Consider the following 14,507-nt stretch of genomic DNA (forward strand, 5'->3'; position numbering starts at 1 on the left):
CTAAACATCTGGAAAGCGACACTACATATTGGAGCTTATATGCTAATGCTAAAAGACTCTGACCCAAGATGGTGAGCTAGAGTGCTTAGTGTTAGAGGAGAGTTCAGATATAATGGGCACAATGGAAATCTGGTGGAATGGAGAGAACTAGGGGGACATGGTTTTCTCTGAATGCAAACTCTTTAGAAAGTCAGGCAAGGATGTACTGGAAGTAGTGTCACTGTTAATCAAAGGCACCATTGATTCCAACAAGCCAGAAATCCCCCAAAAGGAGAGACTGCTTCACATCATCACTGTAGATGGTGTTATCAGGCCCCAGGGATTAGTATTGAGGGTATTCTATTGTCCCCCTGAACAAAATGCTTAGGTGATCTTAAGGTGGAGAATTAAATCAATGAAGCATCCCAAAGAGAAAGTGCTGCAGTAATGATCAAATTCAATTATTCTCACATAGTCTAGCTATATGCATGTCCTAGTCATGGCAAAGGATTTTTTGAGATACTGGGCTCTAGAACAATTGGTCATGGAGCCAACCAGAGGGGCAGCGACCCTAGACTCAGTCATAAGTGGTGCCCAAAGCTTGCTGCAAGATGTAAATATTGTTGAACCACTTGGGAATACTGACCATAGTGCTGTCGAATCTTATTCAGAGTTGACCCAATGAAATGAATGCATCTAAGTTAGTTCATCTTTTTAATTGGGTCGTTCTGAGTAAAATTCAGTTGAATACCACCCCGTGTATTTCCAGGTTGTCAATTGCCATGGAAATCCACCACAGTCACGTTTGACTTCAAAAGAGGGAAAATGAGAGGATTGGTAAAAAGGAGCGAGAAAGAGAAAGTGAAGTGGGTGAAATCCCTCTGGAATGCTTGGAGGTTGTTCAAAACCACAATAACAGAAACTCTGCTAGAATTTATACTACGGATTCCTGTCAAAGCCAGTATGTCTCTAAATACCAGTTGCTGGGAATGAGATGTAGGGAAAGTGTGATTGCACTCATGTCCCATAGGCATCTGGTTGGCCACTGTGAGAGCAGATGGACTAGATGGGATTTTTGACTGATCCAACATGGCTCTTCTTATGTGCCCTAAATAATAATACACTTTGAATAATTAATTTTGAAATCATTTTGCAAATCTTGCTAGCTTGCTGCCATATATTGAATTAATTTGTACTTTGCCTTTGTAATGGGGAGATGAACTCTGTTTGTGTGTTGTTGTGTGGTTTATTTCCTCTTCAGAGTTTGATGCACTTCTGAGAATTTTGCAGGGAAATAATTATCAAGAATAAAATTGGCTGTAGAAACGTTTTAGGGAATACCAATGCCACATGAGTTCTAGAGTTTGAGCTGTCTCCTTGAGCTGTCATTGAAATTAAATGAAACCAACAAGACTTGGCATCTCATAGCAATGTTTGATAACAGAATCCGGCTGATATTTAAAATTTGCATTCTTTCTATTGTACATGAAGTGTTTTTGTAAACATTTGAATTGATTTCCTTTAATCACCATGCACTGGTGTTGGCGGGTACAGGTGAAGATCAGAGCAATGCTATGCCTACCCAAGTTAGCATGTGGATCAGAATGTGGCAATCCTAGTTCATTTTGAGAAGCTGTTGTCTCCAACACAAAGGGTAAAGTCCTAAGCAGAGTGTTAAATAGCAGACCTGATTTTTTATAGGTCAGTGTCTATAAAATTGGGCATGTCTAAAAGCCTTACATTTGTTTTAATGAAATACATTCTACCCCTTCCCTATCAGGCGTGGCCATGTAATTTAAGGGCGTATGTGTCTCTGCAGTGGGATCTGAGTAAAACTTTCTCCTTTGACCATATTTCTTCTCTAAGAAATATATCGTTGTATCCAACAGTAGCTACTCTAGTAGAAAGTCTTCTACTGACTCAAGTGTTGCATGCTCTTACCCACTGAAGCTCCCTCTGTGCCCCTTCAAAAGCTACTCTTGCAGGTTACAGAACCTGCAGAAATACTATGGGATATAATGTAGAGGGCTGCAGTGAAGATTGTATTGTCATGTCTCGCACAAAAATAAGCGCTTTTCTGCTAGTGCAGAGCCACCATTAGTTACAAAACTATAGTTTATTGATATTCCGTGTTCCTCCTGCTCCTAATATGGAAAAGTACTACTATATTAGAAAGAAATCTCAGCCTTATGGTTCGTCTTCATAAAGCCATATCTTCACAGTCTTCGATTCATCTCACCTTGGCCAACATAATTTTTTTAGGGTAGTGGAGATTGCCCATCCTGTGTTAGCCTTCCTCTAATCACTGTTTGCCAGTTCAATGAGGATGCATGTGGCTTAGAGAGATGGATAGTGATAGAACATAACGTTTTGCATGCAGACATTCTCCAGTTCAGCTGCCGGTGTCTCCAGATAACAGGATCATGTAGAAGGTGATGTGAAAGGCCGCCAGCTGGGACCCTGCAGAACCACTGCTGGGCCAAAGCAGAGTCAGTGGTGGACTAGAGGGACAAATAGTCTCACCTAGTATTATTCACTCACTTTATATAAAAGAAAAAAGCCTTAAAGGTAGCTATGGGGCCTATACTATTGCTGATGGTGACCAAGATGTCTTCATTACTAGAATCTACCATCCAATCTGGCAGCCCAAATCTATCATAGTTCCTCCCATAAATATCCTGCACTAATTTTTCCACTTTGGTGCTATCCCTGGGGGATGCCATTTTAACAGCCTCTTCAAAGGTGGAGCAGCCAGTGAGAAGGCAGCAGAGCAAAAAAAGGGTCCTCCTCTGAGGCTGGTTCCTGTCACTTGTTCAGACTTGTCTTTGGAATATACAGCCAAAATGCTGACTCCAGAACCAATGTTCACTAAAAGAAGAGGCATGTGTTTAAGGCATCTCCCTGTTTTCCTATATCGCATATCATACCCCTTTATGTGAGAGAAAGACATATAAGGAGGCAGAAAATAATGTCAAAAGAACTTGTAAAGCTGAAAAGAATCTCATTCGGACACCTGCATTAAATCAACAACCTTCATTTATTTGCTTGAGTACTTGGCAGCACATTTATTGAAAATAGATACAGTACAATAGTAGGAGAGACCATATAATTGTGAGTCATGGGTGTGTTTTTCATTATTTTCTATACAACTTTTATCAACTCAGTTGGAGCATTGTAAGTAGGTTGCTGAGCTGCACTTTAGTTTATTCACTTACATTTTGTTTGTTTTTTTATTTGTAATGGGTTTTTGTAAGTCTCAGACAATGCAAGGGAATGTTTAAATGAAAATATGCAAATAAAACTTTGGTTACCAACATGAATATATGAAGACGATATTATTCTATAGTAAGATTTGTGTCTGAGCTTATAGATAGTATCTCAATATGACTTTATCCAGATATGATATGCCTTTTAAAAATATGTTGCATTATATGTTGAAAATGTTAAGGTGGCTTGTAGTTGTCTCAGCTTTATAGGATCTTATAATATGATTAAGAAACAATACTATGTAGATTTTAACAGATATGATTAAGGAACAGTACTATGATAATCAGTATATATTAACTTTGTAGTCCTGTACATGTCTGTAGGACTACAACTGTAGTTCTACATAAAGATGAACAGGTATATCAGTTGAAATTGAATTCATCAGTGCTTCCACTGTGAAAATAGGGGCTTATTGTTGGTAACTGTGTTAAAGGAGATATATTACCTACTAAAATCAGTAGTCTCTTGTCAGCTGAAATAGACCACATACCTTTCTAACCAGTTTCAATAAATCATAGGTGCATGATCCCGCTAAAAATAAGCTTCTTTCACTCATTTGAGTTGGAGAGTAAAGCACATATTTGAACTATATATCACTGGCCTTGTTGAAGTGGGTGGAATTTATAAAGTCTTCATTTTGGATAGATTGAGTCCACTATTGTTAAAAGAAATCCTCTAGAAAGAAACTAAGTTAGAAAGTAGGAAGTATATGTTGAAAGGCTAAATTCAGTGAGAAAACTTACCAAGCTAATGATACTACATTGTTTGGCGTGGTTACAACAAAATGGGACTGAGAGAGGCTTCTAAAGGATCTCTCCAATGACTGGCAAAATTGCAAATGCAATTAAATGTAAGTTGGGGGGGGGCAAAAACATAATAATCTAATTTCACATACTGTAAGCGCTTATAGGATCTGAACATTCTGGTTACATAACCTCAAAAAGGTTGTTATAGAGCTGGAGAAGAGCAATCACAATAATCTAGGGACTGGCACATTGTATGTACTCTTATGTTATACATCTTTTGGGTTCAGTCTTGAGCACACCATTCAGTTTAAACCTTCCTGTGTTATATTTTATGTAGGTACACAGTGAAGTAAGGACAATGTTTCTGTTCTGAAACAAAAAGTATTCACATGGGAATAAAGCTACATGGGAAGGAAAAACAAAGCAGAGTGACGATTAAAAATAGAAATGTCTCTATCTTCCATCTTTCCATGTGGCTTCATTTTGTGTTACTCAGAGGACACACTGCTCTGTTCTGATTTTGGAAAGCTTTTTCCCCAAAAAAGTTTTTTTCTTTAGCAAATGAGACTGCATGGCAATTTGTTAGCCTGTTAGGTTACCTTCAGCTTAATGTTCTGTTAAGTCAGCCATCACAGTGAAATGGGTAGAGGAAATGCCAATTAAGGTAGGGATGCCCAGTTAATAAATATTCAGGCTTTTCTCTCACTGCACTTGGCTGTGGATATTTTAAAACTGCTGCTGTAGTCAGCGAGGGATCTTTTGTATGACGATATCCAGCTCTGGCTAATGCTTACACACACACCCTTCTTTTTCAGCGTATCTAGCTGTCGGTTCGCCTGTCACAAAGCTCCTTCATTTCAGAATGAGACTGAGACCTGCAACATACTCTCCCAATATCACACACACACACACACACACACACACACACACACAAACACACACACACACACACACACACACACACACACACACACACACACTCCAGATTGTTAATCACCGTCATCCTGTACTGCTTGCCTCCAACATTCCTGACCTGTCAGATATGGTCTAGAATTCCAAACCAGTAGATCAGAATGAACACATTCTTCTGCTAGCTAAATACTGTTTTGAGTTTCATTGCAGTTAGCACCAAGCTAAATCTCCGCAAGCAGCGGGCAGGGTAGATTTTCAAGGCTGTCATGGAGAAAGAGAAGTGGATTCACACTTTGATTTTCCTAATTGAGGCACAATGGTTGAGGCGAAAGTGGGACAGTGGGCGGAGTATCAATGTTTTACTGGGTGCTTACTTCCGGGTAACTCACAAACACTGGAAGATTTTCTAGAAAAATAAACAACTTCTTGTTTGGTATTTTGGTGTAGTGCTTTGGAAGCCCCTGCCTGCTTTCAGATGCTGATTAGAATTCTGTGTGCATTGTGCCACACAGCACAGAAAATGCACATAAAGCGCTTCTCTATGTTCTGCCAGCCCGATTTAGACTGTGCAATAGCGTATGTGTATCAAATGAGGATCCATTGCTATACCATGCCCTGCCTCACTTTGTGCTGCTCACGCTGACAATGATGGAAGTTGCACGGGCAGATCAAAAGCATCAGATGGCCCTTAGTTTGATTCCAAGTGTTATAGCTGAGGCTGCCAAGGCTAGTAAAGTGAAGGGCCTTTCTGTTCGGCTGCCATCTTGCTCTCTGTATTTCTAATTAGCCCATAACGCATGCACACTTGAAATGAAATGCAGTTGGACAATTATTTTAAGTAGCTGCAAAAACACATTTACATTTTCATGCAAAAATAAAGTTAATTGACTCTCGCATTCATCATCTTCTCCAGTTTGTCAAGAGAGGCAGCTGAGCACATGCCAACTATAGCAGAAGTTTCCTCCCCTGGACCTCTGTCATCCAAATACCTAGTTATCCAAATTCACCGTGTGATTTCCCTTATCCTAAGCACCCCACCTGACAGTGTCACCTTCTGTTATCTTTACATTTTGGAGGTTTCATTCACTGGTTTTGAAAATGAGGCTTAACTGCATTTTAAAACACACACACACACACACACACACAAATAATTTGTCCCTTTCCCTTCTTTTCACAAGAGAGAAGAAAGTATTTTTATTTACCTCATTTATAGTTTGGAGAGCTATTCCCACCCCCTCCCTAACGTATGCTTGTTTGACTTTGCGTTGATGAGTGAGTGTTTGGTTTACTGTGTGTGAGGAAATCAGTGAAAGGAAACTAAGTCAGACTAATGAGTATTATGTTTAGTTCTCAAAGTAGTAAGGGCCAAGGTCATTCTTATTTCTGGTGGGATTGAGATCTAAAGGCTAGACCCAGGTCCTGTGGGATTTCTGTATCCTGTACTCACAAGCTTCCACCTACTGGCTAGCAGTTATGCTGCTTTGATTAGACTGCAGATGTTGTACAGTGCCCTGGTCCAAGAGGAGCAAATTCCCAGTCGCCTGGCAATGAAGATTTTAGAGCCTTGACAGAGACTTTTGAATGAGATGCTTTGTCCAAAATGAAGAGCCACAGAAAAGTGTGAGAAGCTGTATTTTTAATGTCCCTCATAATTTGAGCTCCGTGGTGGTGGTGGTGGACCGTATTATGTGTCTTTTGCAGTGGCAGAATCTAAGATCAAGTGGAAGTAGACTTTACTCATGACTGTGTTACCTCATCCTGGAAATTTTGGCCTTGTGTATTTAAGAATTAACTCTTTTCGGACTCCATATATCATGCTAGAATCAGGGGTCTTTGCCCTCATCTACTTGGCAGTGTTGTGCCAGCCAGCTCTTCCCCATCCAGCCCACCCAATGCTGTGAGCAAACAGGGAGGCAATTTGCTAGGCTTTACAGAGCCATGTGGTTCCTTGGGATGCCCCCAAAGCAGCAGGGCGACCTTCAGACTTGTTGCCATTGGCCATGCTGGCTGGGGCTTATGGGAGCAAATAACATCTGAAGTGTCCCAAGATAGCTGCCCCTGTTTCATACAATGAAGTGAATAGTGGAAATAATTCTGATACAAAAATAATGGCAGTGTGTTTGTGTTTGATATACAGTATTGAGGTTCATTGCTCCTGGATCATTTACGAAGTAAGAAAGTATTCCTTTCATCTGCAATATAAACTCCTAAAACTTTGTTTTGAAGGATTGTCACAATACAAGCCCATAATTCCATGAATGAAGAATAGGTTTCAAAAATAGCTTCTTTATGTACGTAATTCAGTTTCTATTCCACACCTTCTAAAATGCTTAAGGAAAGTAACAATACTCTTTTTAATCAGTAATTTAAGAAGTTTCAAAATGATATCTAGCAATAAATAATGTTAGGGAAAAAAGAAAGTAGAGCTAAAATTACAACAAAAAGTTTTGAAAACATAATCTCTTTAGGTGGTACAAAACTAGAAAGAAAACTGAAAGGAAAAGGATTTTTTAATAATTAAATCTCATTCCACCTCAGGCCTCAGGAAGGAATGAAAATCCAGTTTTGTTTTCAGGCAGATAAAAATCAATATAAGGAACAAAAAGAGAAAAAAGATTTGAGAAGGAGAAGATGAGATATATGTTTTTGCATCTCAGCTAGGCAACTAGCAACATATTTTGGGGATTGAGGAACAAACAAATTTTGCTGAAGAATGCCACCCCCTGCCTTTCAGCTATTGATTACATTTATACCACATCATACTTGCACAAAAGCAGCCCTTGTGATTTAAAAGCATTTATATAAAGCTTAGAATTTCAAAAATCTCTAACCCTTACTGTTGAACCTCAGATCAAACTAGAAAATCTTAAAGCCTTTCCAGGAAGTCTTCAGGTTCATACATTACTAGAGCAAGAGGGGAAAGGTGTTTTGTAATTGTGAGGGAGCCACCAAGAATATCTGTCTGGTGTTCAAAATTCACACAGAGAGGATTCGGACAGAAAGGTGCTTTTGTTTGAACTTTGAGGCTGCAGTTGAACAAAGGACAGAAGGTGTGCAGGCATGTTTCAGTCCAGCATGGCGTCCTCCTTCCTGTGATTGGCATCTTGACCCCTCAAATGTACAGAAAGCAGCCTGGTATTTGGCTGAAGGAGAACTTTGCACAGGAAGGTTGATTGTTCGGCACCTTGGTCAACCAAGATAATAAGAGCTGTCAGCAGGAGACAAGCCTGAGATGTATGGCACAGATACTTGACACAGCAGGGCTGCTTTAGCCTTTCTGCGTGCCCCAAAAAGAGGATGTTTCTACAATGGGAGACAATTGAGAATGTGAAGTTCGAAGCTAGTAAGGGAGGCAGTTCATAGCTGGTTAAATATTTGGAAGATGTAATGTGGCCAGGAGTGTAAGGATATGTGTGTCTTGAAACTTGTTTTGCATAAATGTCAGCCCTTCTTTATTTATTTGGTTAAAAATAAATAAATAATGCATGTTTTAAACAGTTTAAAATTGTGGACAGAGGGTATTTTATATATATATATATATATATATATATATATATATATATATATAATCATCCCGTCTTTGTTCTTTTGATGGTTTAATGATTCATCATATACCGTACAAAGTGTTTTGAAAAGGAAAACAAATAAAAAAAAAGTGGGGAAACCACAGGACTTAGAAGTCTAAATGTGGCAGGAGAACCAAAGAGTAGAAAAAATAATCATCTCATTGAATTGTTTCTGAGATGCTACTGAAATGAATGGTTAGCTAAAAGATGCCTTTCATTTGTCTGTCATTGTGTGCTTGGGAAGAAAACTCCCAAGGATCTCAAAGATAAACAGCTCTGATCAATTGAGAATTCCTGCCCAAGGTCCTTTAATTATGCCCCTAAAAAAGAGTATGTTGTGGTAGGAAATATCTTCTCCATGCTGCCTTTTCCCCTTTGGCACCCAGCCTTGTTCATGTGCATTAGACGTGCTAATAAGACTGTGCATACATGCAGCCAACTCGAAACAAAACAAAGAGGGAAATCTACCATTGGGAGGGGTTAGATTTATTATTTTAAAGCGATTACATTTTTTACACAGAGAAATAATACAAACAACAACTGCCTGCTTCTTAGCAAAGCAGCTGTACCACCCATTTCCATGAATTTGTATTCAACAAGAGGGTAAGACTCAGTCGGCAAGGCACAGAAAAGGCTTCGGCAACCCTTACTAAATCACCAGCTTCAGGGTTCATTGAACAACTTAGGAGAAAGTAGTCTACTCTGTAGTGATAAGAGGTGATTACGATGTTTAAGTACACACTTGGTCACATTTTGAGTGAGATCTGACTGTTTTCTCAGGGAAATGAAATTCACTGTCACTCTATAGCAAAGTGGCTTCTGTTATTTTACATGGGTGAGTAGCACAAATTCTTACTTTTTCCTCCATTTGTAGTTGGGACAGGATAGATGCATTAATAGTTTCAACATCACGTAGTCAGTGTAGCATTTCTTCCCAGCTGTGAATGTAGGAAGAAACAAGAATTTGTGCTTCTTACCCATGTAAAATGCTTTACTACCGAGTGACATTCATTTCCCACAGAAAAATGTCAGTTCTCTTTCAAAATGTAACCAAAGGTGTACAGAAAACAACTCTCTGTTGTTGCTGTGTCCCTGTCTGTTTTATATTTCCACCTCAGGGCAACATTTCAGCGAGCTCAGTAGGGCCTGATCCATAATAGCCCTGGGAAGTGTAAGTGAAGGCCAGGCTGCTTCATACCGGTAATTTCTGTTCCAGTCCAGATGAATTTCCCAGCTGCAATTGCACCTTTTCCTTCACAGCTCCCACATGTTCAGGGGGCTTTTTCCCCTCCCTAGCCATCTCCTCCAAACTGAGTAAAATTAATTGTTATCTCCTAAGAGGAGCCAGAAAGACACCAGAGTCCAGTCTGCAGTTGAGCAACAATAAAAGGATTCAGAGAACTTTATCAAAGCTTCTATTAACCCCCTGCTGGTGTCCTCAAACAGGATTTTTCCTCCAAGAATGAGAGCACAAAAGCTGGGCTACACAACTGCCCCTGTGTGTCCATTCAGAGGTTTTAAATCCGCTGAGTTACTAATTAAAATGCCATGCAGTGTAGCACAAATAAACATAGCCTGCTTCTAAGTCCCTGCATTGCTCCACTGACTCATGATTCAAGAAGCAGAGTAGGAAGCTGACCTGATTATATCCATGGATGAGAACGCTAACCCAGCCTCGCTCTCCCATATTGAATTGTTAAGCTTCAGCTGTGGAGGGAAGCAGAAAAGGACTGTCAGATACATTCATACGTAAGGCGATGAAGGGGACCAACAAGCTCTTTGTTTAGAAACTGTCCCTCATGGGGAGGCCGGTCCTTGCGGTGCCCTTCTGGTAGAAGCCTTGTTGAACCGAACACAGTTGTCGCTGGCCGTGTATCTGGAGAATCGGGAGCGTTTTCTGTTTGCACAGGTTTGCATTGGCTCACGGAGAGCTGTAGCATGCGCCTACCGCAGTCTGCAATCAAAGTGGCAACATTTTGAAGGATGTCACAACGCTGAGCTTTCTAGCAGACGTGACTCTTTTCACCGAGATATGTCACAGGAGATTTAAATTCGTGTGAACTGGTGTGTAGAGAGTTTGGCTGGGGTGTTTTATTTTTGTTTTGTTTTCGTGTGCGTGTGTGTCTTTCTCTCCCCTCCCCTTTCTTTCTTTTCTTTTTTCAGTACGAGAAAGCTCTGGTGGGGTTTCCCCCTGCCCAAACAAATCATGCAAATGTATGGTTGCTATCTGCGTGCACTCGGAAGACTTCATGCAGTCTGTTTAGATTAATGTAATCTTCCTTCATTACTAAATTCAAGCACTGGCATTCTCGGCCTTTGATTTAGTAGCCTTCTTGGTCATTGGAGCACTTGGTTGCAGAGCTCTTGTAAAGGGGAGAGGGAAAAAATATCTTAATCACTATCAGACATTTATAGTGTTTTTATGCCTCTCTCTTGAATACATTCCAAAGAGGGAAAATAGCAAACCAGGCCATATGTACATAGTTTATGCCTTTTGGCCATTATTAGTTCAGAACACTCCATATGGGAAAAGGTCCTGTGCAAAACACACACTGCTTTGTTTTTTGTCCTTAAAGCCCTTCACTTGGATGTAATTATGTTCCATCATTGGATATTGTTATAAGAATGATTTCAGAGGGGAGAGGAATGGACAAAGCAGAATTAAATACACTTGGCTATTTTATATTAAATTATATTGGTTTTCTTCTTTATAGAGAGGAAAATCATTTCTGTTTTCACAGTATCCTGTTGGTTACATCTCTCACATACCTCTATGAGAAGAGATGTCAAGGACACAAATGCATTTCAGTCTTTGTGAAAATTTACTACGCAACGTGGAATGTTTTCAGAGACAGTGTAGGTTGCATCCAATGTTAGTTGCACTAAGAGCAGATCATGAAGTCCATAAGTTATAAAGAAATGATCCTTTAGTTAACAAAGCATGCTTTTTGTATTATCTATTCAGTTTATCAATATATATATATATTGATAAACTGTATGTATGTGTGTATATATATATATATCGTCGCCTAGACACCCCAACTTTTACACGGGAAGACACCCGAGGACACCAAAACCTGCATATATATATATATATATATATATATATATATATATATATATGACATTTGCTTAACATGGCAATGAAAGTCAGTCAACAAAAGACATAATGTCTGTGGATGCATTTTTTATTTTTATTGGTCAACTTTGATGAAAAGAAATGCAAGTTTCTGGTCCTTATTGTTACTGAAATACTGAATTGCTTTCAGAGTATGAAAAACAATTCTCTCTTTAAATCTTTTATTGATTGATAGACATTTTTCTTCCTAAACACAATGCCTTTTTAGTCACACAGATGCAGAAATCAGTTGGAACCTGAAAGTCTGCATTAGTTGAACTTGAGATGGCCCTCCTGCTGATATAATTTGGGCTACCAGCATCTAACTTGATGAAGCTTGAATGGTGGCAGCAACTATTGAACATCGGCTGCTATATGGAAATCTTTCTTTGCTGAGCCTTAATAAGTGTGGACTTACCTCAATTAACAGATTATTTACTTTTTAGAAACAACAATTCTAAAGTGACAGTCCCAGTGAGAAAAGTATGTCATGCCCCAGATTGGTTAGAAATCTGGAGAAAGCTGATTTCTGTTGAAAACAATGGAACTTAAGTGTGCTTTTCCATTCATTTCAATGGGGCTTGGGTGTAACTAATTTTCTCTGGGTTACACCCATTGTGTGGATTAATGCTGTTCCACTGGAAACGATAATTGCCTCTTTGCAATTGTCCACAGTCCCTTGCATTTATCCTCTATGGTCCTCTGGCCTAAATGAGTTTCCCATCCGTAGCTCAGCGCTGAAAACGGATAGCTACATCTCAATTTTCTTGTGCGTCAAGATGCTGTATGCAAACCTGAATCAGTTTTTGTGTTCTGAATTGCCTCTCCTCTAATCTCTCAAGAAATCAGGGGTAAGGGAGTTGGGGAAAACCTTTGTGGGACAGCAGGGCTGACGAATTACCTTTAGAATTTCATAGTTGCTCTGCAGGGCATAGCTTCAGCAGCACACCGCCATCCTTCTCTCTCCTTGTGCTGCCACTGCTATGTTGAAAGTTTGAAAGGCTGCAATTATGCAAACAGTGAGGAAGGGAGGACCAAAAGAAGTCCTCTGAAGGTTGGAATGGGCACAAAGAGATATGGCTTCAATGGCAAATGGAAGACATGTGATTTTCTCTTCAAAAAGAAAGTGTTTGTTAAGAGTGATGAGTAGCAAACGCCGTAAACTGCGAAACTCCGCAGGGTAGGCATTGTCTGGCATGTTTTGAGTCAAATACAGTCTGATCTTTACCCACTGCTGTAAATTGCTCACTTAGTCTACTTGCTTTCACATGTCACCAGCTTCCTTTAGGCATTAAGAGGATAAAATTTGCGGACGTGTCTGTTTCAATACGGAATGATACAGCCCTTGTAAATCAAGAGAGCTGTAAGAGGGGCATAAACATCTAGTTGGTGCATTTTATTGGAAGGGGAGAGAAAGCTCTTTTAAAGGCTTCAGCACTTGGAAAGCATTTTATTGACTGAGATGATCTTTTTAAAAATAAAAATCAAGCCTTCCTTTCTCCTCTATTCTATTTCGTCCTTCAATCCCTTGCATCATAGGAACATTCTTTCTGAGCGTCTCAGTTTCGAGAACCTGAAGATACTTCTTTCTCTCTGAGAGCCATTGCAGAATCTGGCCAACAAGCCCCAAAAGCCAGTAGTTAATCCACATAGTCTCTTACACCATCAGAGCTGGTGTCGACACATGGCACTCTTGGACAGCTGTGCTGCCTTAGATGATTAGTTCTGCAGAACTGCCATTTTAATGCACTGAAATAGTCTTCCTTTGAGGCATTGTGGGAAATTAAAATGAAGGCTGCAAGCCTCTAAAGTGGTACCTCAGGCTACATACAATTCAGGTTACATATGCTTCAGGTTACAGACTCCGCTAACCCAGAAATATTACCTCGGGTTAAGAACTTTGCTTCAGGATGAAAACAGAAATTGCGCTGTGGCGGCGTGGCAACAGCGGGAGGCCCCATTAGTTAAAGTGGTGCTTCAGGTTAAGAACAGTTTCAGGTTAAGAACGGACCTCCAGAACGAATTAAGTACGTAACCAGAGGTACCACTGTACTGCCATCAGGTAAGCTCAAGGGTATAGGAAGGGGTCCACTGCAGAGCACTTTCTTGGACAGGGGCTCAAATCTACAGCTGACCCTGAATACCACCATGCTGAAATTGTGCAGCATGAGCCCCTTGGGAGGCTTGTGCGTAGTGGGGATACAGCATCCTCGCAAATCCTTTCCTCTTCTGCTTTGTTTTAACTTACATTTGGTTTTGCACTCATTTGCAGTTGAAGCTGCCAGTAACTTTTAAAGCGATCAGAATGTCTCTGGAACTGAATTTGGGCTTTGAAATGGATGCTGTAGAAGTAAAAGTGGTTCTTATGATGTTTTGGAGATTTATCTCTGCTTGAATATTATTATTATTATTATCATCAACATACCATTGTGGTTTATGGTGAACATCTCCCTGCCCCAGTCCACATTCTGATACTGGGTCCTATTACAGGTCTATGGGCAGTTATGGACAAGATGGTGTTCAAGAAAGCACAAGGCTTTTGGTGGTGTCATGGAACACGGTGCACCCACTTTGAAATGAAGTGGACTTGAGCACACATGTATGGGATTCATCTGTGAGGGCATAAAGATAGATGGGATAAAGAAGGGAATAAGTTGTTTCAGCTGGAGGTGGGGCTGGATGGAAGACAGTGTAGGAGCTTAGACCATCTGTAGCCCTCTAGATATTGTTGGCCTACAATACACCCCTAACCATTGACTTTGCTGGCTGCGACAGTAGTAAAAATAGCTTTCTCCTCCTTGATCAAAGCAAGAACATTTTGATAGAGGATTTTTTGAACAAAGGCAAAATGATTGAGTTGTGACAAGGGAAGTCTACAGGGACAGCTGCGAAAAAGCATAAAGCATGAAACAAAAACTA

The 14,507-nt window shown here is 40.0% G+C and overlaps 1 protein-coding gene across 2 annotated transcripts in view; it reads left to right on the top strand.

Annotated features, from left to right (window-relative positions):
- The window catches only part of EPHA4 (EPH receptor A4), a 152,604-nt gene that overhangs the window by 83,755 nt on the left and 54,342 nt on the right, over positions 1-14,507 (top strand). The gene's annotated exons all lie outside the window — the stretch shown is intronic.

The sequence above is a fragment of the Podarcis melisellensis genome, assembly GCF_964234715.1.
Source record: "Podarcis melisellensis genome assembly, chromosome: 5".
Taxonomy (NCBI): Eukaryota; Metazoa; Chordata; class Lepidosauria; order Squamata; family Lacertidae; genus Podarcis; species Podarcis melisellensis.